Below are 12,174 nucleotides of genomic sequence, written 5' to 3' on the forward strand. Positions count from 1 at the left end.
GGGCTGCAGCAGCTGACCAGCCGTCGTGCGGCACTTCCCAGTGAGATGAACTGAGTACCTCAGTTGAAAATGCAGAAATCACGATTCTGTGCATGCTGGCGCCCTGGGAGTTGGAGACTGGGCTGTTCCTGTCGTGCATCTTGCTCCAGCCCCCTCTCTGTGTTTTTCGTTCTCTTGCTTTTATGCTAGAATCCCCAAAGTACACACACACACACACACACACACAGACACAGACACACACACACTGCCTCACATCTATTTGCTATCCTTCTAGAGCCTCCTGGTCCTTCTAGTCTGGTCTCTCTTGGCTTCCCCTATTTGTATCCCTTATCAGCCATCCAGGTCACAAAAACAAAACATCATCCTTAGCACCTGCCCTTATCATAAGGCAGGAAAATAAGTGAAAAAATAACTACGTTAATGTTTTGTAGTCAGGAGAAAAACAAATAACTTAATACTTTTCCCTCTCCTACATAGGGAAACAAATTCTAATTGAGCATCTATTATGAACTCACGAGACAGGTGTAGAACCATCTGGAAGGAGTCTTGAAGAGCAGCCAATGGGGAAGATTAAAGGTCAGAAAATTACTTGCCCCAAAATTATTAATGGAAGAACCAAGACTAGACCCTGGTTTCCTAATGACTCATGCTCAACTTCTAGCGCTATGCTATTTCCTGACCTTCCCCTATTTCCTGCTCTGAAACTTGCAGGGGAATGCATGAGGCCCCTCCACAGAATGCTTGGTGGAATCTTAGTACTCTAGACCCAGAAGGAAGGCAGGCAAGGCAGAGGGCTGGGGAAACTGAGTCAGTCACAAAGGCAGCCAGAGCAAAGGCTTCACACCTACCCTATGATCCAGCAATTTCACTCTTAGATATATACTCAAGAGAAATGAAAATATATGCCCATAAGACTTGTAAATGAATACTCACAGTAGCTTTATTCAGAATAGATAAAAACAAAAAGCAACGCAAATGTCCAACATGAGAATTTATAAATAAATTATACTATAGTCATACAATGAAACACGATCCAGCAACAAAAAGGAATGAACTACTGATATATACAACAACATGGATAATCTTAAAAACATTGTATTGAGTAAAGAAGCAAGACATAAAAGAGTACATACTGTATTATTTCACTTTTATGAAATTCTGGAACAGCCAATTATAATATATAATGATAGAAATCACAGTAATGATTGCCTCTGGTGAAGAATGAGGAATGACTGCAAAGGGGCACAAGGGAACAATCTGGGGGTGATTGACATTCTCTATATCTTGATTTGTGAGGGGCTTATACAGGCATATACATTTGCTAAAGCTCATTGAACAGTACATTGAAGATCTATGTATTTCACTATATGTAAATTATACATCAAACAAACACACACCTAAAAATAGTATTGGAAGAAAAAAGACTATTAAAAGAAAAATGAACACATTAAACTTGTAACTTTTGTTTCTTGCTATGTAAGAGATCTCTGCCCAGTCTCATTTCTCTCTCTTGTCTCTCAATTTCTTCCTATCCTTGACCTTCATTCTATCTCTGATAACGATCTCAAAAGCTCTCCCCTCCCAACTTCAAAACCATCATGCCAATTTTTTTGCATGCAAATGTCCAGCTTCAGCCAGTGACACAGTCTAAATGAGCTATATGTTTCCAAATCAGGCTAAAGATGAATGAGACAAGAGCAGGGAGGTGATGATGGAAGTGCTTTTTAAAAACATAAATCTAGTTTTATTAAGACAAAAACTGACCATGTGGTATGAAGTTTACATGTAAACAAAGTTTTCACAGAAACCTAACACATGCCTAAAACGATTTTATAATGTAGCTCTACATGCAAGTCTAGATGATATCAAGAACTGATGGATCTCATGACTCAAGACAGAGCATTTTGGGTATCACCTAATTCTTAAGATTTCTTTTTAAAATATTTTTTGTTTTGTTTTGTTTTGTTTTAAAGTGAACCACTGCCCCAGTATGGAAGTTTAATCCTCTCCTGATACAAAGGTTTTTGAAATCATTTACCTCCTAAATTGATTCAATGAAACTTGTGCTGTCAGTGATTGAAACCTGCCACCAATGGTTTCAGAGTTCAAAGCTCAAAAAACAGAGGCTCCAAGAGTTCTCCATCCTAAGAGCATAGACCCTTGTCTTTCCCTAGTCTTCCATCTCCTCTATCACCTTCTTCCCCTTCCCCAACACCTCAGCCTGTGGCTTGGATGGTAAAGCTGCTATTTATAACTCCATAATTGGAAAATAAAGGGTTTTCTTTCTAATTTCAGGAATTAGCACCTCTAAGACTGAATGATCTACCTGTGTATAGGCTCCAATAAAAGGTTTTCCCTCCTCAATTTCCATCTGCAAAATGGCAGCTTTGGTAACTTATGATCTGGCTTAGTTCTTCATGGGGAACAGCATTAAATTCAAGCAGAGAATACCTTGGCTTACAGGATTCAGACATTCAGGTTTTTTTAATTAAAAAATAATTTTTGTGGGTACATAGTGGATGTATATATTTATGGGATACACCAGATACTGAGGTATGAACATGCTTAATAACAGCTTTTAAACATTCTCTTACAGTCCTTATTTATGGTACCAATGACATTTTTAATGTAAAATATTCTGGACATAGAAACAAATCATTGCTCTTTCCATTGTTTCACTATTTTCCCAATCTGGTCCCAAATGGTAATCAAAACGAGGCTAGTCATCTCCATTTCTCCCCACTCCATCTCTCCCTCCCCCAAAAGTACACACCAGTAATAGCCAAAAACTACATAATGCTACACTCTAAAAGCGCAGAGTTGACACTATTGGGAAGAAGGTTGAGCATTGTGGAGATGCTCTTTGAGGATCTACAATATCTTTTTGCTCTCTCACACATCCAATTCTGCAAGTTTTGTCCTTCATAGAAAGCCCTTTGCTTTTCTCAGCAAAGTGCGACAAAGGTTGCCTTGAAACACTTATCCCACTTCCCCTCCACTGGAACCATGTGCAAGCTACACAGCTTGGAACAGTTTTGAAGCATCTGGCCTGCTGCAGGACACAGAGACTATACTGGCTCTTCAAAGGACATCTTCTCAAACCACCTCTGTGATGTCAACACAAGCCTAACTCCTTCTCTCCCGACTTGAAACTCCCAGCCAGATGTGACAGGGGCTGGTGCTCAGGATAAGTAATTCTTGTCATAATTTTTTGTCATTGCCCTCCTGAAGTAGGAATGCCCACATCAGCCTTTCCTCATAGAAGGATATGACAACCTGTGGGCACTTGACATTGGCTTCCCTGACAGGGACCAGGTCAGCCTCATCAGAGTTTTCCCATTTCATCAGGAGTGTGAGCTCTCCACTGGAGTCTGCAGCTCCAATAATCTGCTCAACTCCAAAGCCCAGCAAAGCCTCGTGGCTTTTCTGACTCTTCTTTCTTCTCTGGTTTGCTCTCCTCTCCCTTATATTCAGAATCAGAGTAAGCTTTGCATTTGCCTTTTTCTGATCTCTCTGTCTCACATGCTATTTTCTGTGACTGTAGAAACTCAGCAATGAGATCACACAATCCAGGTTCTCTTCTGGCTCCCAAGAGTCATCCTCATCTAAAAAAACTCTTCCACTTTAGGAGGTGCTCCACTTTGCCCTTTACCAGTTGACAGTCGACAATGTTCTCCACCATGTATTTTTCTTCCTCCTCTTCTAGCACCTCCTCTACTTCCTTCTTGTTTTGTTTTTTTTCCCCATAGTTTTTGACAGCTTTCTAGTGTAAAGGGTGACACTGCTCAGAGCAGCATTCAAGAGCCTAAGAGGAACATGTCGTGTTGGACTCACTGGGGGAGTGGCACCCAGGAAGGCAGCAAGTAGGGTGGTGGCAGTGGAGCCCCTCACTGAAGCAGTATACCAAAGGCCCTGGCCAGCAGTCTTCCCCTCTGCTGAACCTGGAAGCTCTTTACCAATTCCTGGAGCGCAATCCCATTGGGGAACTCCAGGAGACAGTTTGGAACAAATTGTTCATTTTGCAAGTTATTGGGTTATATATACATGAACTCCCATTCATCACTGGTTGAAGGCTGCTCATAGTAAATGTCAATTCTCCAGAACTGGCCCACTGTGTGCACAGGCAAGGTGAGCTCTGGTGCCCAGAGAAAGCCCTTTGGAAAAAAAAAAAAAAAAAAAAAAAAAATGCAGAAATTGGCAACAGGGAGTCAGATAAACATGGACAGAAATGGTGAGGCCTAACCAATTAAGGGTGGGGCATTAACACTGTCAGCTACAAGACCTAACCACAAAGGATCATGCATTATTCTGATTGACTCTGGTTTCTTAATCGAGGCCCCCTGTACTGATTAGCTTTGTTGTGTAACGAACCACCCCAAACCACAGTGACTTAAATCAATAAATATTTTATTTAGCTCACAATTCTGTGAGTTGACCAGGTGATTTTAAAATCTGGGCTGACTCTGCTGATCTCTGCTCAGTTCTCTCACATGTCTATACTCAGCTGGTGGATCAGCTGGAAGCCAGATGATACAGGACAGCCTCACTCACATGTCTGGTGATTGGCAGGCTATTAGCTAGGGCACCTCAGTTCTCTTCCCTGTAGCCTCAATCTCCAGCAGGCTATCCTAGGCCTCAGGATCCCAAGCACAGTGAGAGAGCAAACTCCAATACACAAGGGCTTTTCAAACCTCTACTTGTGTTCTCTTTTCAAGAGGTGAAGTCTTTCCCTTCCCCTTCAATCTGGGGTGGCCTTTTGATATGCTTTGGCCACTGGGATCACAACAAATACAATGTAGGCAGAGACTTGAAAAGTGTTTACATTTAAGGACTTATACTCTTGTTCTTGGAACTCTAAGATGTTATATGAACAAGTCTGGGTTAGCCTTCTGGAGAATAAGCAATATATGGCCCTGTTACCCCATCACCCCAAGTGACAGCCAGCCAACCACTAGACATGTGACTGAGGTCATCTGGGATTTCACCAACTCACCAGCCAGGTTCAGACCCATGAGTGAGCCCAGTTGGGCCCAGGAGAATCATGAGTTAAATAAATGCTGGTTGTTTTAAGCCAATAAATGTTGAGGTGTTTGTTACATGGCAAAAACTAACTGATACATGGGATAAAGTAGTGAAGTTATATTAGGTTACCGATAAAGCCTCACTGAAAAGAGAACATTTAAGCTGAGACTTTAAAAATGCCAGGGAGATGTTGATGCTAAGAGGGGGTAGGGCATTCAAGGCATAGAGAACAGCAAGTGCAAAGGTCATGAGATAGGAAAGAGCTTGGTGTTTTGAGAGAATTGAGAGAAGATAAGAAGAAAGGCTTCTAGGACTGAGGACCAGAGAGAGGGAGAGAGAGAAAATTGAGGGGTGCATGGGAAATCTATTAATATGCTTATCAGGGGAATGGGGTCATGATAGTATGTTCTTTTTTAGAGTCCTTCATTAATACAGTCTTATTCAACAATACATTCTGAATATATCTGAAGCATTTTAATTATATGTTATTAATAGAGAAGATGCTAAGAGAAATTATTCACATTCTTTATCCAATCTTTTCATGCTCTTCATTCTCCCCTTTCTCTTCTCCCCAGACTCAGCTGCAGTAAGAGAAAGCTGGGGCAGAGGTAAACGTAGCAATCCTTAAAATGAAGACAAAATAAAAACCCATAAACTAAAGAGTTCACAAAAGCAAGACTGGGTTGTGTATTGGCCATTCAGCAAACTGGCCATTTTGCGTACTGGATCCTGGAACATTGGCTTCAAGCTCTGCCCTCTCTGAGCCTTAATGTCCTCAGAAGACAGACTGGATGAAGCCTAAATCCATTCTAGCTCTGGTGAACAGAGGTTTTGTGGGAACCTCAAGTTTCATGGGTATAGAGGTGTGTGTGTGGTGGGGGCAGGGGTGTGCATATGAGTAAATAAATTAATGAATCTCAGGTGCCTGAAAAGCATTAAAATAGAAAGAGAACAAGAGGACTTGAAGGTTGAGGATGGAGAGAAAAGGAGGAGAAAAGGAGACTTTTACTGGGTTTTCTTTAATTGAACTAGATTTTAGTTCAGCAATGAGCTAGTCCTCTAATCTCAAAGTCTAATGTTTGGGCACAAATGTGTCATAACCAGAGGGTGAACATGGAAATGGAGCAGAGATGAGACCCTTCTTTCAACAATCAATTAAATTCACCAGGCAATCCCTGAATAAGCTTTGGTTAATTTTGTTTTCTTAAATGAAAGAAGAAAACTATACCATGTCTGGCGTGGAAGCAGACTTCCAGAAAAGACAGGGGCAACGTAGAAAGAAAATTGAAAAATGTATTTTGCCCGAGAATAAATGGTAACAAAAAATATGGTTCTTTAACTGGCTTAGTGTCATGGAAAAAGCACTAATCAGGACATCAGGGATCTAGGTTTGCTTCTACTATTAACTCACTTCGTAATAGGAAGAAAATCATGCCAACTTTCTTTCCTGCAGTTTCTTCTTATGAAAATGTGACTGTATCAGAGATAGAAAACATACTTAATATATATGCCACCACCATCCTTGTCCAGACCAGTGAGAGAGATCAATAATCACTCATAGCTATCTTTTCTGTTAACATCTAGACGTGTCCTCAGAATCCATCTCAACACGGTGCTTCCAGTAATCACTACCAAATTAATAGAGTTGGTCTCAAAATTAAACCTATCTACTCTTCAGGACTAGACCCCCAGTTCCCAGCCTATGGGCTGCAGACTGCCGAGAGGCAATGAGGTTACTGCAATATGTTTTCCAATATATGCTCGCTAAGCCTTGTCTATAATATCAACAAAGTTCTATCTTATCTGTGTCCTCATTCCCAAAAGATGCTGGGAATATCTGGCCTAGGGGATTTTAAACTCCTCCTCTGCTCCAGTATTTTCTACTCCTAGGCTAAATTTCCCTTTCTTCTACCCACTTGCCTTCTACCTCCTTCCTTCTACTCAAGATCTTCTAACACTAACGCAGATTCTTTGATCAGAAAGGAATTTCCTCATCCTCTGTGGAAAGGGAAAGAACCAGGCAACATACGATATCAAATGAGTCACAATAATCATCATTGCTTTGCCCTTGAGATGAGCTGTGACCAACTTGAGGGTCATCTGCCAAAACTGGCTCTGGGCATCACCCTCATATTTCAGGTGAGAATGCCAGGTTCTTTCTTCCCATGTCATTTATCAGACCTTCTTAAATATTTAATTTCATCTTAGCTTCAAGTTTTGTTTCTCCTTCAGAGTTTCAGGCAATCCTAGCTTAGTTTGCATCCTAAGACATAAAGAAGTAGGGAATGTGAGCTTTGGTACCATCACTTATTAATCAAATGGCCTTCAGTAGGTTTCTTTATCTTTTTGAGCTTCAGTTTCTTCATATGTAAAATGAAATAGTTGTAGTAATTAAATAATATATATAAATTGCCAAGTACAGAGCCTAACATATAGTAGATATTCAATAAATGATAACAATAATAATGAAAATAATCTATTGGGAACTTACTGTGATGTCACATACTCTGTTAACAAGTTATAGACCACCTGTTTAATTAAACATATTTCCTCTTTTTGATAGGTTGCAAAAATGGCCACAATTCTTTGCAGCTTATATATCTCTACTCCTTGATTCTGGACAATAATGTGAGAGAAGCTACCTTGTGTGAGTTACAAGCTTAGGCCTCAACAGGCTTTGCAGACTTTTGCTCTTGCCCTTGGGAGTCTGCCTACCTGCCATATAAACAAGACTGGCCTAGCTTACTGGAGAGTGAGAGACAAATGGAATAAAGACATGCTTTTCCAGATAAGGCCATCCTATATGAACCAGTCCTCAGCCAACATGGTAGCTGACCACATTTGCCATGAGTAAGCCTTGCTGAGATCAAGTGAGTCTGACTGGGATCAGCATAACTTCCTAGCTAATCCAAGCCCAAATTGCTGCCCCACAGAATTGTGAGTTACATAAAGGGCTGTTGTTTGAAACTACTAAGTTTTGTGATTGCTTGTAATGAAACAAAAAGTGATACATGTTTCTTCTTGAGCACACAACTAAACTACATGTCTCATATTCCCTTGCTTCTAGATTGGCCATGTGACTAGAAATGGCCACGTGTCACTTTCATGCCAAAGTGGTTTAGGAGCTGGTGTGCCTTCTCACTTTCTCTTCCTCTGTCTGTTGACTGAATGCAGAGGTTCTAGCTGAGGACTCTACAATATAGACAGAGCCTGGGTCCCCGAATCACCATGTGGAGAGGAGCCACTCACCAGACCAGAATGTCCATTTGTACTTTATGTGATCTAGTAATAAACTTCAATTTTAGTAAGCCAAGAGGTTTGAGGATGTCTATGGTATGGTAGCTGACATTACCTTAACTAGCACACATGAATTACATAATCAAGTTATCTCCGTTTACTGATGAAGAAAGTGAAGAGAAATTAAGCTAGTAAGAGTTAGAATATAAACCCAGTCGTGTGATTCATAGCAACTCCATATCCTGCCTTCTCAAGGTAATCATTACAGCCATTATTATTAAAATTCCTTGAGGCTTTAATTTATTTGAGTGATGACTGATTATATGACAATGCAATCCCTTGTCATATCTTGCCTTTCCCTCATTCCTCAAACTCCAAAGACATTGAGGTTGGTGTGGAGGGAGGAATTCATATTGGAGTCTCTGTCTCTTCAAGGTACAGCTGCTCAGCCTGCTACAGTCAAAAAGAATGACCTGAAGATCTTGCACCTACAGAACTAACTAATGGGAGGGTTTTCTCCAGAGCTCTGGGTCCACCATACACTGTGATCACATGCATTTTAGTTTTCTTCTTTGGTTCCCATGCCTCTCACTTCATTTCCACCATAGCCTCTCCCAGTATTAGAAGGATCAATGAGAAAGACATGTTTGCTTCCTGTGCTTTCATTCAACAGCACCTATGTGCCATGCACTATCCTGGGCAGTGGGGCTACAATGACCAAAATAGATAGGATCTCTGCCATCACTGAGATTATAATTGAGAAAAAAAGGAAAATGAGTAGATAGGACATTGATACAGGTTTGCGTCTACGTAGATATAAATGAATATCCAGAACAGATGACTGATGGTGTATTTGGTGATTATTTTGCCAACATCTAGGACAGTGGTTCTTCACCTTAGTTTGTATGAGAATCATCCAGAGGCTTCTTAAAATATGCACTATGAGGCCTCATCTCAGATTTTCTTTTTTTTTTTAAGTCAGAATTAAATTTTATTTCACATTGATAGAAACCATGAAAAACATTTACATTTTCCCATGTTACAGCACAACATTTCAACGGAATATTTCTTGCCATAAATAATATCTTGCTGATTTGTAGAACTAACAGTTTATGTTCTTCAAGGTAAAGAAAAATTACATAGTAAATGATTGTTTAAAATTTTAAAATCCAGACATAAACATATGGCTTCATTATTAACATCCTATATAGTCCATTACTAAATTATTTCCATTATCGATTAGCACCCATTTATAAAGATGCATTCTTAATATTGTTTTGGTCAGCTGGAATACAGCAGAAAAATCAACACAGTTCAGAAATATCAAGCATACATTTTTGCTACATATTAATCTGCATGGTAACTACATTTTATGTATAGGGTTCTGACTAGCCTTTATTACCCATAGTTTGTTTTCAAATAATTTTTACCAGTAATCTGGAAATTTTGACAATTTAAAATGATTGCTATTTTTATGTTTGCACGAAAAACTAATACAAAAAATAATTTGACTAAAGTGAAAATTTCAAATAAGTCCACTGGCAGATAAAAATAAAGCAAAAAATTACAATAGATTCCTCATCTTCTACAGTAGTTGGTTTCAAACATGTGTACAAAGTAAACTGTATGCTATGAGAAGATGAAATCATCTTAGAAGTTAGTTTTTAAGATCAGTCTTAAAGATATTTCAGAACATACTAGAATATGATCTAATCATTCTTTCAGTTGTTTACAGAAAAATAAAACCATAGAATTATTCCTGTTACCTGGGTTGAAGATCCTAATAGCTAGGTGTAAATTTGGATAAGGTACAGTAATTTGAAATAAGTAGTGCATGAAGTTTTAATGTCTGGTTTCTCTATAAAGCATAAATAGATTTTAAATACCATATATCTGTGACCCAGAATGTCAAATTATAGCATGTATTGACAGTAGCTGTCTATGGCAGAGAGGCAATACTTGGTCTGCCATGAAGAACAATAAAGAAAAAACAAACTTTTTTTTTTCTTGAGAGAAAAGAGTATTAAGTAGAAATAATATCAGGGAAAATAAAAGCCCAAAATAAAAGGGCCATTAATTGAAGAGAACAATTTTACTCTTTCTTGACAATGAACAGCATTATCCCTATTATTAGGAATAATGTAATACCACCTCATTCTTACTATGCATTACAATCATTACGTATATATGAACACATATATAAAAATACAGACATTGCATGGTGACTAAGCAATTTTGGAATAAATCCGTAGACTAAGTCACAGCATGCATAAATTGTTTATATCTTAACTGCTCATTTCTACCTGAACAAATTGTCATTAAGCATACTGCTAATTTTCAAATGATGTAATAAAAAAACTGGTGGCAGTACTGTATTATTTTGCTGAATTACATTTGAGAAAAAAGAAGCTACCTGCTTTATCTATTTTAATATAGTAGATTCTGGATCTTCTTATAAGAATACATGTATATGGTGAAACCCCGTCTCTACTAAAAATACAAAAAACTAGCCGGGCGTGGTGGCGGGCGCCTGTAGTCCCAGCTACTCGGAGGCTGAGGCAGGAGAATGGCGTGAACCTGGGAGGCGGAGCTTGCAGTGAGCCGAGATCGCGCCACTGCACTCCAGCCTGGGTGACACAGCGCGAGACTCCGTCTCAAAAAAAAAAAAAAAAAAAGAATACATGTATAGAAACTTAAAAGATCATAAATTTCTCATGAGGAGACATTATTTGATCTGTGCCATTGGCATGTATTTGCAAAACATTTTAACACTGCAAAACATTAGAAATTTGAAGACTGGGCATGGGAAAAGGTTTATACTCTACTACAATGATGCTGGTGTACTTCTACACAAGGCCTCTTAGCAACGTCAATCAATTGGAGGTAGGAGTTTATCAATGAATTGCTTGACATCCATCATTTCCTGTTGACACGAACTGTGCATCATACCTTCATAGGTTTTAAAGGTCACATTGGCTGGATTCACCAATGTTTTTAGTTTTTCAACCGTAAGACAACCAAACATCAGGGGAACTAAAGGGTCACAATCCCCGTGGCACTGGAGAATAGAAATATCTCTATCAGCACCACCGACAGGACCCTGTGGAAAGGAAGCCCGAAGTGGAAGCCAGCAACTGAGTGCAGTGACATCTGCTAGCTTCTGCTGCATGGTAAGGGCAGTATATAAAGATAAAGCTCTTCTCTGAGAAAACCCTCCCAAAATAATTCTGTTAGAAGGAATGCCATTCTTCACTTCTTGATCAATCAAAGCTTTTATATTTTCTGCTGCCTGTTTAATCCCAGATTCATCCTCCTGTGAATCTGGTGAAAGCCCAATAATATCAAACCATGAAGGCATAGCCATGTTCATATTTAATGTAACAGGCCTAACAGGCGCATGCAGGCAGATATATTTGATATGTGAACTTCTGATACCTGCAAAGGCTTCTGCCCATCCGTGCCCAGTATCTCCCAATCCATGCAGGAAAATCACCGCAGCAGTGGCCTTCCAGGCGGCGGGCATGATGGCGGGGAGTGGGGTTGACATGTTATTGCCACACATACACCGGCTCAGCTCACAGCGCAAGCGGAAGGAAGAGCGGGCACCCGGCCGCAGCCCAAGGGCGTGGGAGCGGCGAGTCCCCACCGGCCCCACCAGACGCCTCATCTCAGATTTTCACCTGGAAGATCAAGAGTAGGAGTCCAGGAATCTGCATTTTTAACCAGCTCACTGGGAGATTCTAATGCAGAAGATCCTTTGAGAAACTCTAGCCTGTGCTAAGGTGCAGCATTTCCACAGAACTTTGCAGATGTGGTACCAGAACTCACAGGCAGATCTAGGCCAGGCCTCTTCAGCCAATGGCTGGGGCACTGAGCAGTAACATGATAGTGCACAGAACTGCTAGCAAACAGAAT

At 40.0% G+C, this 12,174-nt stretch overlaps 2 pseudogenes across 1 annotated transcript; both read right to left on the minus strand.

The window, feature by feature from the left end:
- Window positions 1-1,231: 1,231 nt before the first annotated feature.
- On the minus strand, window positions 1,232-7,122 carry LOC101013594 (annotated as a pseudogene).
- Window positions 7,123-9,204: 2,082 nt separating this feature from the next.
- Window positions 9,205-11,941, minus strand: LOC101012484 (annotated as a pseudogene). The gene is made up of 2 exons (XR_641826.4): window positions 10,943-11,941; window positions 9,205-10,725 (listed from the first exon to the last, which is right to left on the minus strand). The product of XR_641826.4 is annotated as an acyl-protein thioesterase 1 pseudogene (transcript).
- Window positions 11,942-12,174: the final 233 nt, after the last annotated feature.

The sequence above is a fragment of the Papio anubis genome, chromosome X, assembly GCF_008728515.1.
Source record: "Papio anubis isolate 15944 chromosome X, Panubis1.0, whole genome shotgun sequence".
Classification (NCBI taxonomy): Eukaryota; Metazoa; Chordata; class Mammalia; order Primates; family Cercopithecidae; genus Papio; species Papio anubis.